Genomic DNA, 20271 nt, shown 5'->3' on the forward strand with positions numbered 1-20271 from the left:
CTATTACCTAAACTGGAACTTATTAGTTTTCTTACAGTATTCCCACTGCACCACTTGAGGCATAGGTTCATCTTTTTTTCTTCATTCACTCATAGCATTTGATTAAGGGTAGTGAAATATTATGGTACAGTACTGGTACCTCACCTGTAAGGTAAGGAAAGTGCTTCTGTCACATGAGCCTAAACACACATGGACATTGGAAAACAGTCTCTGGTGTCAAAGTCCTGACATCTGTATGCCCCACAATTCATTCTAACCACCTGTCGAAAAAGGTGTTACGATCTTCACTGGAGAAAATATCACCTGTAAATTTAATCCAGGCAGAATTCCATCACAAGCATACTTAGGAAAATAAATAAGCAGTATATACATATAGTTCATAGAAGACACAGTTGAACTAAGTTCACAGGAGGCTAGAGAGCCTCATTACTTTGCTCTTTTAACTATTAAATGTGTTCATATGCAAGTTGAAAGCGTTCCTTTCTCAAGAAAATTGAAATTTAGGTAAACAAAATCCTGTCTGACCCCTCACAAACACACCAGCACAAACTCAAATTTGTTCAATAAACAACACAAAACTTAAGATGAAAAACAAACAACTTGTTGGGGATTTCTACAAAGTCTCACTGAACATCATGGAAGTGGAGAAATTTCCCCAGCTCCTTAAAACAAATACTGACAACCAGCAGCCTCAAAACATCAACTATTAATCACATTTGAAGCTATGAACTTAAAAGCAAAATACCCGTAACACCTCACTGCCCCGCACAGTCTTCAACTACACAATCAAAGGGAACTTTCACAGCAAAATGGGGTTTAACTGGGGGACAACTTTCATGTACTTCATGATAATCTTAAATTCTGTTTCACCCTAATGCATCAACAGTATGTTTTTATCTGAGAAAATGACATTTTAGGCTAAACTACCTTTAAATATATCTTATTTAACTGCTTGAGCAGATAAAGAACTCGGCTCGTCCTGTCCTTCAGTGTTAATCCAAGTCAACATGTGGATTTTCATTCATTCAAAGTTTTTCATTGAATTACAAAATTTTCACAACTAAATAAATTACAGTAAATCAGCCTACAACGAATCCTGTCAATAGTTTGTATCTGTAGAATGTAATTGATCAAAGTTAATTTCCACTAGACCATTTAAGGTGCTGCATAATTTTCCTACATTGGCTTCCCAGTTTTTGCTCTATGCGCTTGAGCACACTTATCTCTACATGTATTATTGATATACTTGGGGCATAATGTTACAACAAGGTCTTCGGGATCCATCCCCCTCAGATGGATAGCTGTTTTTTCACCTGCTCAGTGACTCCTCTTGGTGCATTTGACAGCTGTAAACATATGTATACTGCTGGCATGGCTGAGCCAGCCATCTATAATGGATATGGAGTTGTGTGGGGTGAAACAAGTCACCTACTGGGACTGTATGAAATGTTAAAATGGGCCTCTTCAAAATGCACTGCATTTCCATGAATAATATGCAGAGCTTAGAGTATGAAAATGTTGATCGCTCTCTGCCTTGCCTTCAGAGATTCGAGAGTGCTATGAGAAAAAATGTCTGTCCTAAATGTATGTCACTTTGGAGATCTTCCGCACCTTGATGTGCCGCAGTCAGTCAGTAATGTGGAAACTTAAAGACGTGCATCTTGCCATTGTTTACAATCCACCTGATTTTTCCTAGTTTTAACAGACTGTATTTCTCTGTTTTTGAAAAAGCTGTTTCCGCAAACCGAACCACTCTATGAATAATAATGTGCTGTGAAGTTTAAATTGGGTTTTAAGACGTTCCACGGCTCATAGATGGGTTTCCTTGAGCTCCCGTCGTTGCTGTTTGTGCTTGTGATTGCTCTGCTTGAATCCTTTTTGATCTCAGTGAGGCGGTTGACACAGCTGACCAGGTCATCCTGCTTGAAAGCCTCGGAAAAGGGTTTATGTCACAGTACCTGCCCTTCAAACAGCCCAGATCATAACTTGCTGATAGATCATTTCCTGCTGCAGATTGCGGCGCGTCATCTTGAGACTATTTCATGTTTGTATTGATTGTAGCGCCTTTCTCTATTAACTACTCTTTATCAGCACACAAACAGCTTTTAATCAATATTCAAAAAAAGTCCGTAATAAGGCTCTCACTGTGATTTAATTAGAAGAATTGTTCTGCCAATACAAGATGAAAATCAATACTACACGCTCAATATATTTGAAACTAAATAATCAATCTATTAAACTACTATAAATTAGTAATGATGAAGCTACCACTGATTATGTCTTGTATATTTTTTAGACAACACTAATTTCTGTATTCTAATCCAGACATACTCTCTGTATCTTTGCATGGCAATAACAATAATAGCTATTTGGTTGTAACATTATCTATTTCTCCTGTGAATACCAACTAGTTCCAGGCTCCACAATTTATTGATAGTATTCGCAATAAAAAAACATTGATGTTTTTATAATGATTGACTGAATTATGGAATGATTACCACCTGCTCAGTTGTATTAATCTGATTTTGAAAAAAAAAGAAAAAAAAGTGCATTTTAAGCTGTCTAGAAATCACCATAAGGCCTGTGCATCAGGCTTTTGTGTTCTTTTACTCAAATCATTTTCTTGGATCAAGATGTTAGAGCTCCATCGTCCTGCTTCCTCTGCTGCAAGTACTGATGAAATATGGTCTTTTCTAACCTTGAGAAAGACAGCTGTGCTTTTATTTAATCTCATTTTCATCACCACATCTCTCAAAACCAGTTAGAAATCTGCACTCAGGCTAAGCCAGAGCAAGTATTACATTACTCCAAGTTTGATGATACTAATACTAGCTGCTAAATTGTGATCTTCTCCTCCAAGGCGCTTAAACTATGAAAGTGTGACCGTTAGGTGGATAAAATGATCAGCACCTCTAAAAATACAGAAACCCCTTTAAATTTCTAATTAGCATCCGCTTCATCTTTACCTTATTACTGGACCTTACTTGAACTAATACCTTCCTTCTACTTAGTGTTTTACGCGTATTGGCTCTTTCTGAATACTGTTATGGTTTAACTTGTGATATAAAATATACAGAGTCAGAGATTTATTTTGTCAAATTACTGATCATCTTTATACATAAATCTGTTAATAATGTGCAACACTACAGGATATTACAACTTCTAATGAAATTTATTGTTTCACAAACAATGTTTCAACACCAAACTCTGTCAGTATCAATATTCATTCTATAGAATCATTTCCAGGTGATCTACTTGGTTGACAGAGAGATGATGCGGCTTAAATTGAAACATGCCCTATAATCTGCTGTTCATAGATATTACACCGCTTTTTCACCGCAGGAAAAATTGGAAAAAAAGAGACCCAACATACACAAGACAAAAAATGTCAAATGTCAAATGTGTGCATGATGCAACAATATTGAAACAGCCAAAATGGTGTAATCACCTCACAAACAATTAGTCAAACTGGGTAGACTGGGTCGCAAAGCACTTGCTGAGAAAAAAAGATGCAAATTAACTGCAAGAAATTTGCCAAAAATTAAGCATGAAACTTCCAGGAACCTTTTAGCCTCCAGTGCCATAATTTCCTAGAACTGCAACCTTACTGAAGTCTGCAGAAGAAGATGGTGCAGAATCCTCCAAGATATTGGCAAGATGAGAAATCAGAGCCCCCATTAAAGAAAAGAAAAGAAAAGAAACACAAGATAGACTTCTCAGAGATTTCTCAGAGGTTTTATGAACTGACGAGATGAGAGTGACACTGCATGGACCTGATGGATGGGCCCGTGGCTGAATCATTCATAGACACAGGTGACATGGGTGTCAGCAAGGTGGTGGAGGGGTAATGATGTGGACCGCTATCAACATTGATAAAATTGTTTTGTGACGCAATTGGCTTAAAAATGGCTGCTACTTTCTGGAAGACACCTTGTTCAAACAGTGTTGCAAGAAGCAGTCTACAGAATTTAAATGAACAATGATATTTATACAGGGCAATGCTCCATCGTATGTATCCGAGTGCTCCACGGATTGGTTGCTCATCTGATTTAAATCTAACTGAAAACCCGTGAGCCTTCCTAAAACATGAGCTTTACATTAATTGGCCATGAAAAAAAATGTGGCTTGTTAAAAGGTGATAATGTTAATGCCTTTAAATTATTTGTTCAAAGTGAAACAGCAAATCCTCTAATGTGAATAAAAAACATCTTTAGTAGTGGAGTAAAAGAAGACAATCAGAAATTTGAACTAATATCAATGTAAAGTTTAGTCATTTCTCCTGATAACAGGTAGCCAGTGCAAGGAGGTCAAAGCAAGGGAAATACAATCATATTGTCTACTTATTGTAGGAACTCTGGCAGCAGTATTTGGTACAAGATGGAGCCATGCAATTGATTTCTGTGGCAGACCACTGAATAAGCCATTGCAATAGTCCAAATGGCTGTAAGGCATGGATAATGGTTTTTGCATCCTGGAATGAAAGAAGAGATCTGATCCTAGCAGTGCTCAGGAGCTGACAGATGGCTTTCTTTGTTATGTTATAAAAATGTATATTGCGATGCAGTGGTTGTAAAGCAAAAACCTGGTATTCTACTTCTGGCCGCTGAGGTTTGTGCACTAAAAACATTCAGTGGGAAAACAGATTATGAGACCAGTGAAGTGAGTCCAATTTTCTTGTGCCATGTACAAATTACAACGGTTTAAGAATTATATTCAAGCAAACCCTAAAATATTCTGGTCAAAAGATGAATAAAACTGAAATAGTTGTTCTAGTTTGTTTTGTTATGTTTAGACTTTCAGTGGTATCGTTTGAACTTGTATTTTTGATGTGTGTTTCTCTCTCTGTGTGTGTGTGTGTGTGTGTATGTGTGTGTGTATTACAGACTGTTCTGAATCTAAAGAAGGGGCAAGGAGGGATAGTTGCCAACCAGCTACTCCCAACTGGTCCCACCTTAACTAATCAGTTCCTAAAGCTGTAATTAGACAATAACATTACAAATCCTATATGTCTATAAGGTTTTTAAAAAAGACATGAAAAAACAACTAAAAAAATTAAAATCAAGTGCAACATATTTTATTCATAGCTTAATTAAAACCTTAAAAAAACTAATTCATCTTTAAATTTGTGTATTTATTGTGTTTTTCCTATTTTTTGGCAAACATCCTAGTGTCAACCAGTTACTGGCTCTGAATGATCTAAAATATTGCAATATGTTGATTATTAATACAATATTAATATTTAATTTTCAATATCAGTGTCATGACACCCCTAGCATCTGTGTTTCATGTTGGATTTTACTGAAACTTTAAGCTGCCATCTTGACCAGGTCTCCCTTGAAAATCCCTTGATCTGTTAATCTCAGTTGGATCTACTTAAAATTAAATTTATGTCAAGAAAAGAAAATTAAATATGCACATGGTCTCATGCCACCCCTTTGCTACTACATGCGCATTTGGATTTGCCACTGAAAATTAAACATTTGAAGATGCTACCTCGAGCTCCCACACACCATGATGTGCATTTTTCAGATATTTTACAGAGAAAAAAAAGACAAAACACAGCGAATCAATTAGATAAATGAACTGTGATAATAACTGGCAGTAGCAGCTCTGTCCTACTTAATGTCAGACTAGTAGAGATGTCCCCACATAGACTTGAGTATTGCAGAGCAGTGTGTTAGTGTGAGACAGATGCCTGTGATCAGCCACATTCACTGGGACAAAGTCAGAAAGTATTGCCTCAGAGTGATGAAGAGCAAACTATGTGCATGGTGCAGTGAACCATCGCGTCCACATCGCCCGCTGTAATGCTAATCACTTGATTAATTGAAGTTAACGTGTCTGCTTCTTGCAGCTTCAACCCTCAAGTTTGCTGTGCACATGTGATGAAAGGTCAGCTCACTCCAATTTATTTGGCCAAAGGAGAGGACACATGGGGAACAAGCACAGGCTGGGAATTTAATCAAAGAGCCACCCTGATGCTGAAACCTGGTTCTGCTCTGTAAGCAGCCTGTTTCACAATGACATGCACATCTGAATATGGGCAACGAAGCATGACTAATTGTCATTGACTGAGACAAAGAAACTGCAATCATAACAAACTGACAAGTTTTGTTGACAAATAATTAGTCAGGAAAGACAATGTTGATTCATAAGAGCTGAGACCATTTGAATTTCTGAATATTTTCAAGACAGATTTGAAGTATATTTCTTGACTATCCCTGTCAAACCCTCACATAGAGAGGTGTATTTAAAAGAACAGGTGGCCGTTTCTCATTTTGAATTCAGCAGACAAGATTCTGCAGAATCAAAGTGGGAATGTGATTAGAGAAGTTATTGATCCATTTATTTGGCCAATGTTTCTGTTAAAAGTCAGTGGACTTCACCTCAATTTGTGTCTGCAAGTCCTTTGATGAGTGCATGCACTCAGAGAACGATTAAATCGACAGCCATCATTAAAAAACTATTCCCCAGCTTGCAGTGTGCCTACACTTAGCTGCTGTAACTGTCAAGTGTAGAATATATGAATGACTAAATGACTGCAGCGCATTACATTTATCGTAGGAGGGGGATTTCGTTTTTGTTTCATTAGAGATAATATTCTTGAGCCTCTGTGCTACAGACTTGCTGTAATGTTGCAGTACTGATAAAAATGGGTGTTTTTCAATGAAGACATGTTCACATTGAAAGAGGTTCATCACAGAGGATGCAATGCAGTTGAATGCATTTCATACCAAATGGAATATTTGCTTACTAGAGATATGCTTTCTTAACGTAGAGAGTTGCTGTCAAAGCCTTCTGTGGCCCAGACTGGTTGAGATCTTCACTTCTAAAACATTTCGAGCGATGCACACCCTTTCAACCAATTAGAGAGATTCAAGTACTGTATGTGCGTTTGACTGTAATTTGGGCTGGGTGGAGTGGCTTGATTAGTCTCATGCTAGTGTTAGCTTGCATATTGTAGCTTTAAGTTATCTTTAATATGCCACTCTAGGCTGATTGACAGCAGATATGGTTATAGTACTACAGCGCAGCTGCTTCGTAATAAAGACAAGAGAATAAAAACTGGGGTATGTTTAGAGTGCAGATAGAATAATCCACACTGTTTTAACAAAGATGCAAGTCAATAGTTTGCTTCTTTTTTTTTTTTTTATCAACTATTCTGCAACTGTGGTCTGATTTTATTCTGACCACTTTTTGACAGCGGGAACCCCAACAATAGATAACCGAACCCAACCTTCACAAAACACACACACTGTATTTTCTGAGGCTTCTTAATAATAAAAGGCCACTCCCTGATTCATCAGCCGAGAACTTTTGATGTGAAGCAGCAGCAATAACATGCTCCGTTTGCACTGGCAGTAAACACCACAGTAATCACTCAGTGAGAACAGAGATGAAGTTACGCTGGAGTACATGCTGCATAGTTTTCTCTGAATCCCTTGTGCACGTGAAGGCAATTAACAACGAGTCATTTAAAAACAATTTTAATTCAGCATGGGAATGACAGACTGTGTCATAATATAAAAACCTTTATGTAAATACAATGATTAGCTTTTTAGTAGTATGAAAAATGGGATTTCAGTTCATAAAAAGCTTGAGGATTATAGCCTCAGTAAACCCAACTTACTCTCTTAAAAACTGCAGGGAGTGTCCCAGTCGGCAGAGACGGCCTGATATCCGGCAATAATTTGTTGTTGAGTGCCATTTTTCCATTGTCGTGCATATATATCTGCAAAAATTGACTGAGCCTTCAAACAGTATAGAGAGCAAGTCGCTGCGATGTGAGCGTTAAAACCCAAAGAAATGCTTTACAGAGAGGGCATTCAACCATCTTCCCTTTTCCTGGCAGTCACCACAGCAAACCCCACATCAGCATGAACGAAGGAACAGCAGTGAAGAAAAATGACATGCTGTGCTGTCTGGAGAGAGATGTCCTTCATGGGCTACAATACAGCAAATGGTGTTATTATCTATGGCCAGTGCATTCTGCTTTTCCTCTCTCACCTCTTTCCCTGTCTTGCTTGGATTGTGATGAAGAAGGCGCCATATTTCACCTTGTTATTTACATACTGCTCTAATAATCCTCGGTGTTCCTTCCACTTCACATTCATTTTGATATTTTACACTATTTACCATTAGGGGCTTTGCAACGCATAACCAATACAGGCGGAAGGTAATGAATAAATTAAGCATTAGAGTGAAGGCAGAGTCCTACTCAGAGGTCGCGTGTATTTTGCTGCCATTTTAAAACTGGCAGATCACTGAGGACTACAGCAGAATACGTCCAGTCAGATGCAAGCGAGCGGCTGTAAATGGGCGGCCATCGGGGAGCACCTGAATAATTTATGATTCCTCTTGTTGTGCAGCAAAATCAGCCGAGGTTTATTTCAAACAAAGAGAACATGATGTCTGTTATGAATTTCTGTCATGCTTTGTCTCACCCTGTTTGTACTCCACATTTTCATCTGCATCACATTTATTTTATTTGATCCATCAAACCACTGATATTCACTTGTAATTGATACAGCTGTGCAAGCTTCCTGAACCATTTAATGACTGAAAAAGAGAATAAACTGTTGTGGGTGTTAGGATCAGAGAGCTGAAAGCTGTATTTCAGCGTGCTCTTAATCTAGCAACTCTCATCTCGCTGCATCCTGGGACGTCCCACTACGTCTGTCTCCAGAGATGCCAGATCTCACTGACACAACTCTCCAGAGAAACTCACAGCGTGAACCGATAAAAATGGCACTTTTGTAAGTCATCATGCTGAGAGGCTGTTTGCCTTTCCTTGCCGAAACTCCACCAGCACCGTTGAATGTATTTAGAATCTCTCCTGGAGCAACTCCAACATACTATAAAACATACTATCAAAAATAAAGATATAAAATATAGGATTTGTAGGGGTACAGACACACATTATATTGCTCTACACTTCTGCAGTCAACCTAAATCAAATTACTGAGTGGACCTTGTTGGACAATAAAGACAAGTGACCAAAAGAGGCAGACAGAGTAGCTACTAATGCCACTGGCAAATAAAAAGTTGCAGCTACTTTGAAAGGCTTGAAATATTTCTAACATGGTTTGATGGTTGACACTGGTGCTTCTATATTACGCATCGAAGAATACAAGAACAAAATATAATCCAAAATAACTGAAGCAAAGGTAGGCACGAGCAGTCGAGCCTCCCCAGGCAACAACTGTTGCAGCCAAAGGCTCATGAGGCGAATACCAAGCAGACAGAATCCAATACCCCCAAGCACCAGCAACCCTAAAGAGCCTGTTGTGTTATTATTGTGACTTTGATAGCTATAGTCGCAAAAGATGATATGGTGATGTCAAAAAAAAAATATATATATATATATATATATATACACATTAATAATGCATAGAATATTAGTTAAGAGAGTGCATTTTCCCTTGTCAATGCCGAGAATGAACTGCAAATACTCAAATTACAATTGTGACGACTGCCCATGCCATGATGCTGCCCAGTTACAGCAACATTTCATCTGCCAGCACAATGAATATAATAATTCAGCATTTTAGCATATTCATTTCAGAGCATGTGACAAATGTACAAACAATAATTTTCCACAACGGTTGAAAAATCACTACTTTTGTGCTGATGGGAAAGGTCAGTGGAAATAATGAACATCACCATAATTGATTTGCTAATTAGTTGCCACTTGAGCAACCATATTCAGTCATGTGCAAACACACTGGAGCAAACGTTACTCAGCAGGTTGCTGCAATGGTTCTCCTGTTGGTGCTGGTTGTTTATTTTAGACTATTTTTAAAAGAAGGTTTTTGCACACAGCTGCTCTCTCTGGGTCAGTAAAGGCGGCACCATGACTCAAAGATAAACCAGCAGGAAACCAATGTACTTAGGAAGGTATATGTAACCCAATACAAATACATCATTTGGATAGAAACACCATCAATGTTACTGTTTTCCTCCAGTAATCAATTGATTAGTATAAAAACACATTCTTAGAGTTACGACCTAGCCAAACTAAACACAGTCATTATTTACACATACACTTACTCATTCCTTCTGGTGGGCAGTGGTGTCTACAGTGTTCTTTATTATGATGACTCTTTATTATTTCATGATTTAGAATATGTAGATACATGGTTACATTTTGCTAGGAGCTAAACTTAAAAATACATGTACTGTGTGAAGAAAATAAATAGCAGCAGAAAACATTGCAGCACAATACGTCTAAAGACACTTTCCAAAGACTTTCGGTCCACATACCCTGACTGTGAAATTACACTGACAACGGTCTTTAACATGCAGTATTTGGTTAGTCGCATACAGAATGGTAGTTTCTGAACAATACGTAAGGAAAATGTACACAGAGAGCTGTGGTGTCAAATAACTAAGTACATACCAGCTGTAACATCACCATGATGACCACGATAATACTACTAATAGTATAAAAAATAAAACAATAAAACTTTTATTCTAGTAGAATTTTGAATGCAGAGTATTGCTACATTGTGGTAACTATAGTATAATATCCAGTTGTACTGCATTTCCAATCTGCAGCTCTTACTTCATTCCTCATTTTCAATTGTCCTTGGGCAACAACTGAACTCAAGTTGCTCCTGGTGTGTGGGGCTGTGTGTGTATGTGTGTGTATGTGTATGTATGTGTGTGTGTGACAGTGACTTGAGTTAACCAAAACCACGATTTTTCCCTATTACCAAAGTGCTGGTGTCACCTCAACCTAACCCTAACCACAGTGACACTGTATCCATACAGCAGGTGACATTTAATCAGTGTAGTGCTTCAAGTCAGTCGTTCAAAAAAGAACCAGGTTCAGAACACAAAATGAAATGTACACTTTCTAATTTACCAATGTGGAGTTCAAATACAAACAAGTCTTTATTATATGGTTTGAATATATTTATTTATTATAACATATATTTTGCTATATTTGATATACACAGTTACTTTGCATGTAAACCAATTAGCCACTCTTAACTTTATGTAAATCAGTGTTCATTGTTTGAACCAGCCCTGAATAGTCCATTCAATGCTCAGGAAAATCACGGCACAATAAAACCTTTTGTCTGTAAGCAGCGGCACGTTATCGCACTTGAGAGCTAACATGTTGTCACAAAGCTTTCTAAATTTGGAGACACCACCCTCAGAGGTGGGCCAACAGAACCAGAGGAAACACAGAGTGCGGCTGGCGTAGAACCAGCTGAGGTGAGCTCTCAAGTCACACAAGTCACTGGGAATTTCTATGTCAGACTTTCACACGTCAGGCTACAACATTAGCAGTGAGGCTTAAAGATGCTGCTGATAATTCAAACACACCAGACTGTGAAAGGAAGCTTGTTTTTTTTTTGCAGAACCTATAAATATAACACATAATAAAATAATGAACACATTGAATGTGGTGATCATTAATTTGCATGTTTATTTATTCATTTTCAAGAATTCCAGGTATTTTTTATATTTAATTGAAAATGTTTGGGGCTATTCACTGTAGTTTTTAACAAAGATCCAAGAGGATTACACTCTATTTGCAGCTCGCCTAAGGGATCAAACAGTAATTTGCTGCTGTGTGAGGTGGTAAGTCTTACTGCTGTGCACATGTGGGCAGCGAATGAGAGGAATGTTTGCTCACCTCTCTATCATAATCTATTGTTCATCAAAAAGATCTATTTTCTGCCCTCTTTGTACATTTTCACTGGACTGCAAACTCTGACAAAGTGCCTGAGTCTGTGCTCTTTAATGATGATCTATGAGAGTTATCCTGAGGATGTTGTCAGATCAAGGGATGTGCTGTGGGTGTAAACCTGGGTGGTGACACGTTTAGAGTAAATACATTTTTTTTCCCCTCTAATTCCAAAAAAGATGATTCATCTTGTGATGGAGTGCAGCTCTCAAAATGTCGGGAAACAACTGAAAAAAGCTCAAGGTGCTTTAACTGTGTTAAATTGATCTTAACATTGACCATTAACCCCCATTTTCTAATGTGTTTATCTATAATTGGGGTGTCACGACTTAAGCCATTAGCAGGAGAGAAGGACCAAAGCAGTTCAATAAGTTTTTCAGCGGCAGAGTAACAAGTGCTGTGTCTTCATAAGTTGTAATTTGCAGGTTGTGGATTATAATACAGGAAACATGGTGCAGTGCCGTTGAACAAATTTCCCCACAAACTGATTTTTGGTGCATCTACGCCGCTGGAGTAATGAAGATTAATACACAAATCCTCAAATACACTTTGCTCCTAGAAATGGATTCCATTGTGTGTGAAATCTAGCTGTTGTTCAGCTCGTATTGCTTTGACACGGCACGTTTTGCAACAGCCATTTCTCAAACTGACACAGACTAAAAGAAGGGTTGCGGCCTCCTCCTGTTTAATTATAGCGCCCTGAGAAAAGCAGCAGATGCCAACAAAAGACATCAAAACAGCTATTTGCATGAAGAGAGTCTAATTTCAAAATGAGTCAAAATCTATATTTTGGCGTGCTGATATTTTCTACATGCCTCAGTGTGCTCTCGTGGAGGAAAATGGCTAATCTAAGAGCTCTGCAATTTTCCAAGACATTAGACTCGTGTCAATTGGTTTCACTTTTTCCTACTGTATGGTAACATAAGAAAAACATCATTTACTGCAGGACGTGCAAGTCAGCCAGCCAATGAATGGACTCCACAGTCGCACAGTTCAGTACATTAAGCTCATACTCGGTCCCTATTTCACATCTACATAAATCTGCCCACTGCTTTGCTGTTATAATCAATCATTTATAAAATACCTTCCTTAGGGCTTGTTAATTATTATCAAGCACTATGGTAATTATTTTGTTCTGTATAGAAAACACTGGGTATTTTCATAACCTCAGGTAGTGCTTATGAAGCCTTATGAAACTGTTAAATAAGCATTTTAGCAGCATCCCAAAGTGTCAGCACTAATTAAATGATATGCTATTAATTTATTTACTCGCTTATTTATTTTTGCTGCAATCTCACGTTTTCATCAAATGCATTTTGACTTTTTGTTTACTGCGTTCGTGCTGTCAGCGAGCAATCAGTGATTAGGGTCACATGGATAAATCTGATTTGCTTCGACTACTGAAGCTACAATTTTGACAACTCCGCATCTGTAAAAAGAGAGAAAAAAAGAAGAAAAATAACAAATGCATTTGTTTCACATCTTTTTAGTTGGAGCAGGAGGAAATCTAATCAAAATATCTGTCAACATGATTATCAAAGTAGCATTAAAGGCTCTTTTTTTTCTCGTCTCATGCCTTTTTTCCCCGTCCAAATAGAAATGTGAGGAAGAAATGTGACAAAGTGTCTTTACAAACCAGGTGTTTATCACAATCCTCCACAGGGCTCTTTGCATATTTCTGTTTCTGAGCTTTTCTCATATGCAGCTGTATTTAAAGAGCACTCTATAAAGCCAACACATGCGAACTGACAAGGACACATGAAGACAGCAACAAATGCATACGCACCAAGAAAGACCAGAATCTATTTCTCAAAGAATTTGGGCCTTTGTTAACGATCTCATGTCCATATCAACTTGTGTTTCTTAAAAACACCACACACTATAATCTGATATTTAGTCTACAGTATCCCATATATCCCCAATATAATTCTTCTCATCTCATTCAAACAGGAGAAGCTTCACATCGTCTTTCCTGGTGGACAAAAATAATGTTTTGTTATTACTCACACAATGGATTATTAACTTTCTTTTTCAATCCAATTGCCAAATTAGCTGACGTAGCTAGTTTCTGCTTCCCTGTGCAGTACTGAAGCCAGGTATTGGCCTCGCGCTGAACAGCATTCTAGAGGACTGACTGTTCGAAGCACAAAAAAATCAATGTCCTCTCACAGTGGCACATTATGTAAACCCCAGCCACCTGAAAACAATCAGGTTCAATATCTGCAACGTTTAGCTGCCATGCCTGTTGTGTGCCGATGACTTTCATGCATATTTTGATATTATGTCTGTGCAGCACTGCTGCTACTCCTGTAGAATAGAAATGGAAGAAATTACTACACTCTTTACTCCACTACAATTATTTTGCAGCTGTTAGTTACTCATTACTGTGTAGAGCAGGACCTATAACTAGAAATGAATAGAATAAAAACAATATAGAATTTCAGATGGATGGTTATTTTAAACTTCATCTACTGCTGGTCGAAACTCTTTTTGGTGTGTGAGATCATGGATATGAAAGCAGTACTACCGATGAGCACAACGTGCTTACATAATTTTTGTCCACATCAAGTCAAATCTTTCAGTCCCTTTACATATTTTGACTTCTTACTGAACGGAGCAAAGAAGAATGTTTTCAGACAAATGGCAAAGCAACAGAGGAGAAAGTTCTGTCACAGTATGAAGCTTGTGTGTGTATACACACACACACACACACACACACACACACACACACACACACACACACACACACACATATATATATATATATATATATGTATATATGTATGTATATTTAGTGGATGCATTTCTAAAAACACGTCATTAACCATATCCAGCTGCTCTAGTCTCTGAGAGGTGATAATGTGCTCTTGCAACACTTTTTACAAAGGAAGCACACACATGGCATCGGTTCATGCTGAGTTTATGTCATGTGAGAGTGCAGCAGATAAAGAGCTGCCTTTATCTATCTGCAAACAGTAAGATGAAGACATCTCGGCTTGTCCCAGAATAACAGGAGCACGTTACAGGCGTTCACCTAGCAGGGATCCTTTAGGTTTAAGGTTTGATATGTGCTTAATGGCAGCTCCATAAATAATTGCTTCACTCGACTATTTGATGGCGAGGAGCCCTTCCCTTCCCCAAAACCTTCTTTTAAGTATGAAGCAAAATCCCTTGAATATCTATGACCATTAACAAATTCCTAAGGGGAAGATCAGTGCTGTGCATGCTCATGAGTTTATCTAACCATCTATTGTATGTATTCTCAATCCATGTTCACAGCTGCCCTGGGTGTTTTTGCTCTTCATCAGAGGGGCTGTTTTCCCTATTGAGATAAGAAATTAAATCTGCAGGAGCAGAGGATGCTGTGTTTGCTGCAGGGTGGCGAAGCAGCAGCTCTGATAATGGAGCCGACTCCCATTGTGCAGGCTATGAGGCAAACAGCCGTGGCGCCAGCCCAACCCTGCCTATGCGAGAGGACAGCTAACAGTGTCAGTCTGCAGAAGCTCGCTCCATCTCCCTTTCTCTCCATCCCGTTCTCTCTCCCTCGCTCTGTGTGCATGAGAACATGTGGTTTAACCTGCATGTGACAGGAAGGGGAATCAGAAGCTGCTGTGTTTTTGAATTTTCTGCATTTGTCTCCATTTGAGCTAATATATGTGAGAGAAAAAGGGAAAGTAAATGGGTAGAACTGTAGGGTTAGTTTAGTGCAGTGGGAGCGTGCATGCGTGATGAGTCAAACATACGGACCCTGCGGAATAAAAAGTGAGTGATCGATTGAGTCAGTGGAGGGAAGCACTTTTTTTTTTCCACAAAGCTTTTCCCTTCTATCCCTCTGGCCCACCACTTTCTGCTCATGATCACAGTCCGGGTGGATTTTGGGGCGTAGTGTATTATGTAAATGTGAAGAGGGTTTTAATTTCAATTTGGAAACTCACCAGAATATTGTGTCGCTTTGGATGCTCCTCACTGGGTTCACTTCAAAGCAGTCTGCAGAGAGAAATAAACGGTCACACCTTAATGTGCAAGTACAAATAACATTGGGGGCCATACAGTACCAGTTGTAATAGTGTCAGAATCATAAAAAGGTTCAATTTATAGTTCAATCTTTGATTCAATCCCAGACTCAATACAAATTATTTGATATTTCTCTAGCGGTGGAACAATCATTTTCTGCCCAGAGCTTTTCTGCAGATTAAATTTAGAACAGGAGAAATTCCAGCAGAAACATCATTGTACCTGCCTCCTTCTTTAAACCCGATTTCCTACTTTATATGCATAACTAATATTTGTCTTTAGCCTGTGTTGTAATTAACCTTGGATTGTACACTGGAATTACCTTGAGGTTAGTATATTTACATATGTAGTTTTTTTTTCCATTACAGCTCTCAAAAAAATACATTCATTGAATAGCGGCTGCAGAACACGCTGCAGGTTTTTCACTCTTCCTTTGTGCTGCACAGAAAGTAATGAACTGTAATTGTATAATGTGTTGCCATATAGTGTATTACTCACTAACAAAATAATTCCATATGTTTACCATAACCTTTATTGAGGGCAATACATTTGACAGAAAGTGACAAAAAACATACATAAATGACTGAATGAATTTAAAATAGAAAAAAACAAACAAACTTAGAAATACACTTGAGTTAGATGTAGTCTGATACCACAGCAGCCTCTGCAGTTGAATCTTATATGGGAGGCACTGATATTCCAACTCATGTTAGTATCAGCGTTTAAACTACAGCAGATTGTGAAGGTGTTTTGCAGGTGGATGACTTCGAGCGGTAAGACACCTACAGTACAGTCTTGTTCGTTGTTGTTGGTCCACACCAGGCTAGGAAAAGTTTATTTATGGACCCACTAAATGTATAATGTGTTCCTATGGTCTCCTGCCATATGAAATGTAAATATAAAACATCACTTTTGAGTAATTGATATTTTGGGGGCTTAAAAACATCAAGGTAAAAAGAATCAAATAGAATTTATGTTAACTAGCGTAACCCTACTGAAAGAAAAAAACAGCTTTTGACCTCATGGTTTTATTAGTAACTAAACCAGAAACATCACGAGTTACATGTGTCACTTTGGGGAAAAACTAACTTTGATTAACCTTTTCTACTGCCTGATGTGACAGTGTGAGTGAGGGACACGGGAATGGAGACAAATAATCCTCTACAGCCTTTATCGCTGTCTTTGTCTAGAGAATGGTGCACGTTATGAGTCATGTTTTGCTTTAGCTTTTTGATTAAGCGCAGCTCAAATGCAGTCACAACAAGCCACTGATTCCAAACTGAGGTAGACAAAAGCAGCAACTAATTTCTCGCCAGTAACAACCAGTATTGTCCTACAACATGACACCCCCAACCCTGACAAAATGATTTTTATCAGCTGTGGCTAGTTCACTAATAAAGCAAAGATTCGCTTCAGGAGTTGGATGAAAAAGGTGATACACCATCTTTAATGTTTCCAACTGACATTACTGTATTGATTAATTTAATTAATCCAATAAAAACTGGAAACAGTCCTAGTATAACAACTTCTTCCAGATGTTGGTTAAATAAATAAACTGTATTAGTCCACTGGGGCAGAGTGACGACCTCTAGTATATTGTACCCAGACCTGTGTACAATTTTAGCACTAAAACTAATTTACCAGGTGCCAAAGTTAACACTGCATCTGACTTGCTTTAATAATAAAGTTCATTTAGTTATGTGTCTCAAAAAGTCTGCATCCTCACCAGCTGACGAAAACATAAAACTGTTCTTATATCGTAGTGTAACAAATCACTCCTAGTGTAAAATCAGAATGCTTAAATTTAGTGCTCGTTTATATTTTCCAACAGTGTGTTTCACTTTAAATGACTAGAGAAAAGGCCTTTAGGATGAGAAATAAGGGTGTTGTGCAAACGTAAGGCTTTTCTTGGGAGTGTAAACCTACCCCGATCCAATAAAGAGCAGGACAGAACTGCTAATGTCAGCCTAAAACCTGATAGCATCCAGGGCCACTTTCTACACAGTGGGGAAATACTACACAATGAATGTGCTAGTCATGAACAGTTTTCTTTAATGTAACTCTACAAAGTTATCTTAGCTAGTTAGGTATTTATGAGTTCAGTCTGACACATGCTATCTGGTGCAGCTTACTTTAGAGCACATAACCACACCATTTATTCCATTCATTAGGCTTCTGATCTGGTGCATTTGGTTTTGGAAAGGCATTAAAAAAAAACACCACTCTCCAAACTCTTTAAATGTTAAAAGTACCACTCAGACTTTGAAACATTTTTGGCAAGCAGAAAAATCAACAAAGTTTATTCCAGTGATCCTGCTGCACTTAACTGCATTTAAAGACTTTACTTGTCATCTCTGAGTGCACATAAATACTATATATGTATATAAGGATCAGTGCACTTAGAAAAAGCCATTCCACACACACCTGGGCTGGAGTGAGATCAGTCTCACATTCACAAAACTATTCTCTTCAGGACTGGGATGAACTAAATAATGACCAAATGTGGTTCATCTCTGTACGTTTTGCATATTCGAACCAGCCTTTCTGATTCCTACTGCTGATGAGGGGTTTGCATCTTGTGGTACGGCCTCTCCATTTTTGCCCATAACGTCTTCTTCAAGTGGTGAATTGTGATACCGTCCCCTTTTACTTGACTGACCTGCTATGATTATGTTGCTCAGTACACAAGAGAGTGCACCACAGACAGCTTTCTGCTTCTCATGAAGAATACTGGGTTGGAGCTACAAATGTAGTCAAACTAAGTTGATTCCAGTGACTGACTTCAAAAACTCATGCTGAACTTAACTGCTTTTCTAGACTTTACTTTTTTTCTGTGTGAGCACATGAATACTGAACATAGATATAAGCATCAGTGCAGTTATATTAAATTAAGAGTTTCATGCACACCTACACCTTTAGCGATGTCAGTCTCACATGCACAAAAACCAAACTTTACAGGACCGGGGTGAACCAAATAAAACAGGTTAGTTGTAAATAGAATTTAGAGGAAATGAACAAACTTCCTGGAACTCATTTAAAGTGCTGCAGTACTGTATATAGGCTAAAACAAATCAAGGGAGCCACAATTCCATCTCTCTCTCTCCCCAGTGCAAAACTAAAGGCGCACACAGAGCTATCACAGTTAATTGAAGCTTTTGTAGATGAAGAAAAAGGGACCACTTTCTACTTTTCTTGGTTTTCAGGAATAATGACAACAGAGGAATGGCTCTGATTCCCCTCTGTCAAACTTAATTGCCAAAACAGAAATCTTGATTAGGATCTCAACAGTCCTTTTTATCAGGCACAGCCATAGTCACAGGGTGTTTGTCCAAGAAAGACATATTTACCAACCTGAACTCTGACTTTTACTCAGTGTAAATAAAGCAGGCCTCACATTGAGAGCCACCTTCAAAGGTTGTTCAGTAGCATCCATTACAACCATCAGAGACGTGTCTCTTCTTCATCTTTACTATCACAGTAGTAGCTCACCTCCTAGAGCACCGTGAGCATGTAAGTGACACTCCAAACATTTTGGAAATCTCAAGTCCACCTAGTGTTTTTATGGAATCAGTAACATACTTTACAGCATGGATGGTCAAGACAAACGAAAACCTTTATTTTTAAACTACCATTATATAATGTCAGCTTTCTAACTGACCTGATACAGTGATGTGAGAGTTCACACATGCTGCGCTTCACTGGGATGACCATCCTTTGTTTGTGTCCCCTGGAGCATCAAACACCAAGGAAATGATTAATACACATTGCACACAGTCATGCTGTACATATCATACAAGCCACTCATGCCACTTCAGCTCAAACCTTCATGTGGATGTGACTGCATGCTAACTGCCGCCCATCTATTCATTAGACTCAAACACAGACAAATCAAACATAAACCATGCTCGCACATACTGTCGATTGCTTTGTGAGAGGATTTTCTACTCTGCATTTTAGTTATTGTTATTTTGCTCATTTAAAATATTAGTAATGGGATGAGTGATTTGGAGCACAGAGGGGGAAAGGTTGCATACTCTTAAACAAAAACAGTTTCTCCTTTAGAACATCCTTTAAAGATCAGACCTCATTACATTCATATCAGCTATATATTTGATGCTAATGCAAAATGATTTATAAAAGAATCAACGGTAAATTCAGGCTATCTGGCTTTGTTCTCTTCTTTTCTTCTTCACCAGTTGATGTAAAGCTGTGTTCAAGTCTATACCTGGCCATTCCTTCTGGGCTCCTACACCCAACTAAGCACGCCGTCCCGCCCACCCTCTCAGGTTAGCTGCCCCCTCTACACTCACAGCTACCTCTGGTTCAAGTGTTTATGCATTCATTTAGTCCCAATGCCACAGGAGCTGTTGCATAATAAGGCACTATAACGTGTATTTTTACGTTTTAAACAGAGAAATAATATAAACTTATATCAGTGGAGCACCAGAATAAAATAGAAAGCCTAAAATAAGCACAATATGGTCACTTAAAAACATAATTGATAGTTATGCACTAATACTTTGGGGGTTTTTAATTATTCTGCCTGTTAATTGTTCATT

At 38.3% G+C, this 20271-nt stretch overlaps 1 protein-coding gene across 1 annotated transcript in view; it reads right to left on the reverse strand.

Moving 5' to 3' along the window:
* lrfn1 (leucine rich repeat and fibronectin type III domain containing 1) overlaps positions 1-20271 on the reverse strand; it is a 93296-nt gene that overhangs the window by 29797 nt on the left and 43228 nt on the right. Inside the window, exon 2 of the mRNA XM_026377093.1 lies at positions 15634-15685. The gene's annotated coding sequence lies outside the window, so the exon portion shown is untranslated. The remainder of the gene's footprint in view (positions 1-15633; positions 15686-20271) is intronic.

Source organism: Anabas testudineus, chromosome 13 (genome assembly GCF_900324465.2).
Source record: "Anabas testudineus chromosome 13, fAnaTes1.2, whole genome shotgun sequence".
In the NCBI taxonomy this organism is placed as follows: Eukaryota; Metazoa; Chordata; class Actinopteri; order Anabantiformes; family Anabantidae; genus Anabas; species Anabas testudineus.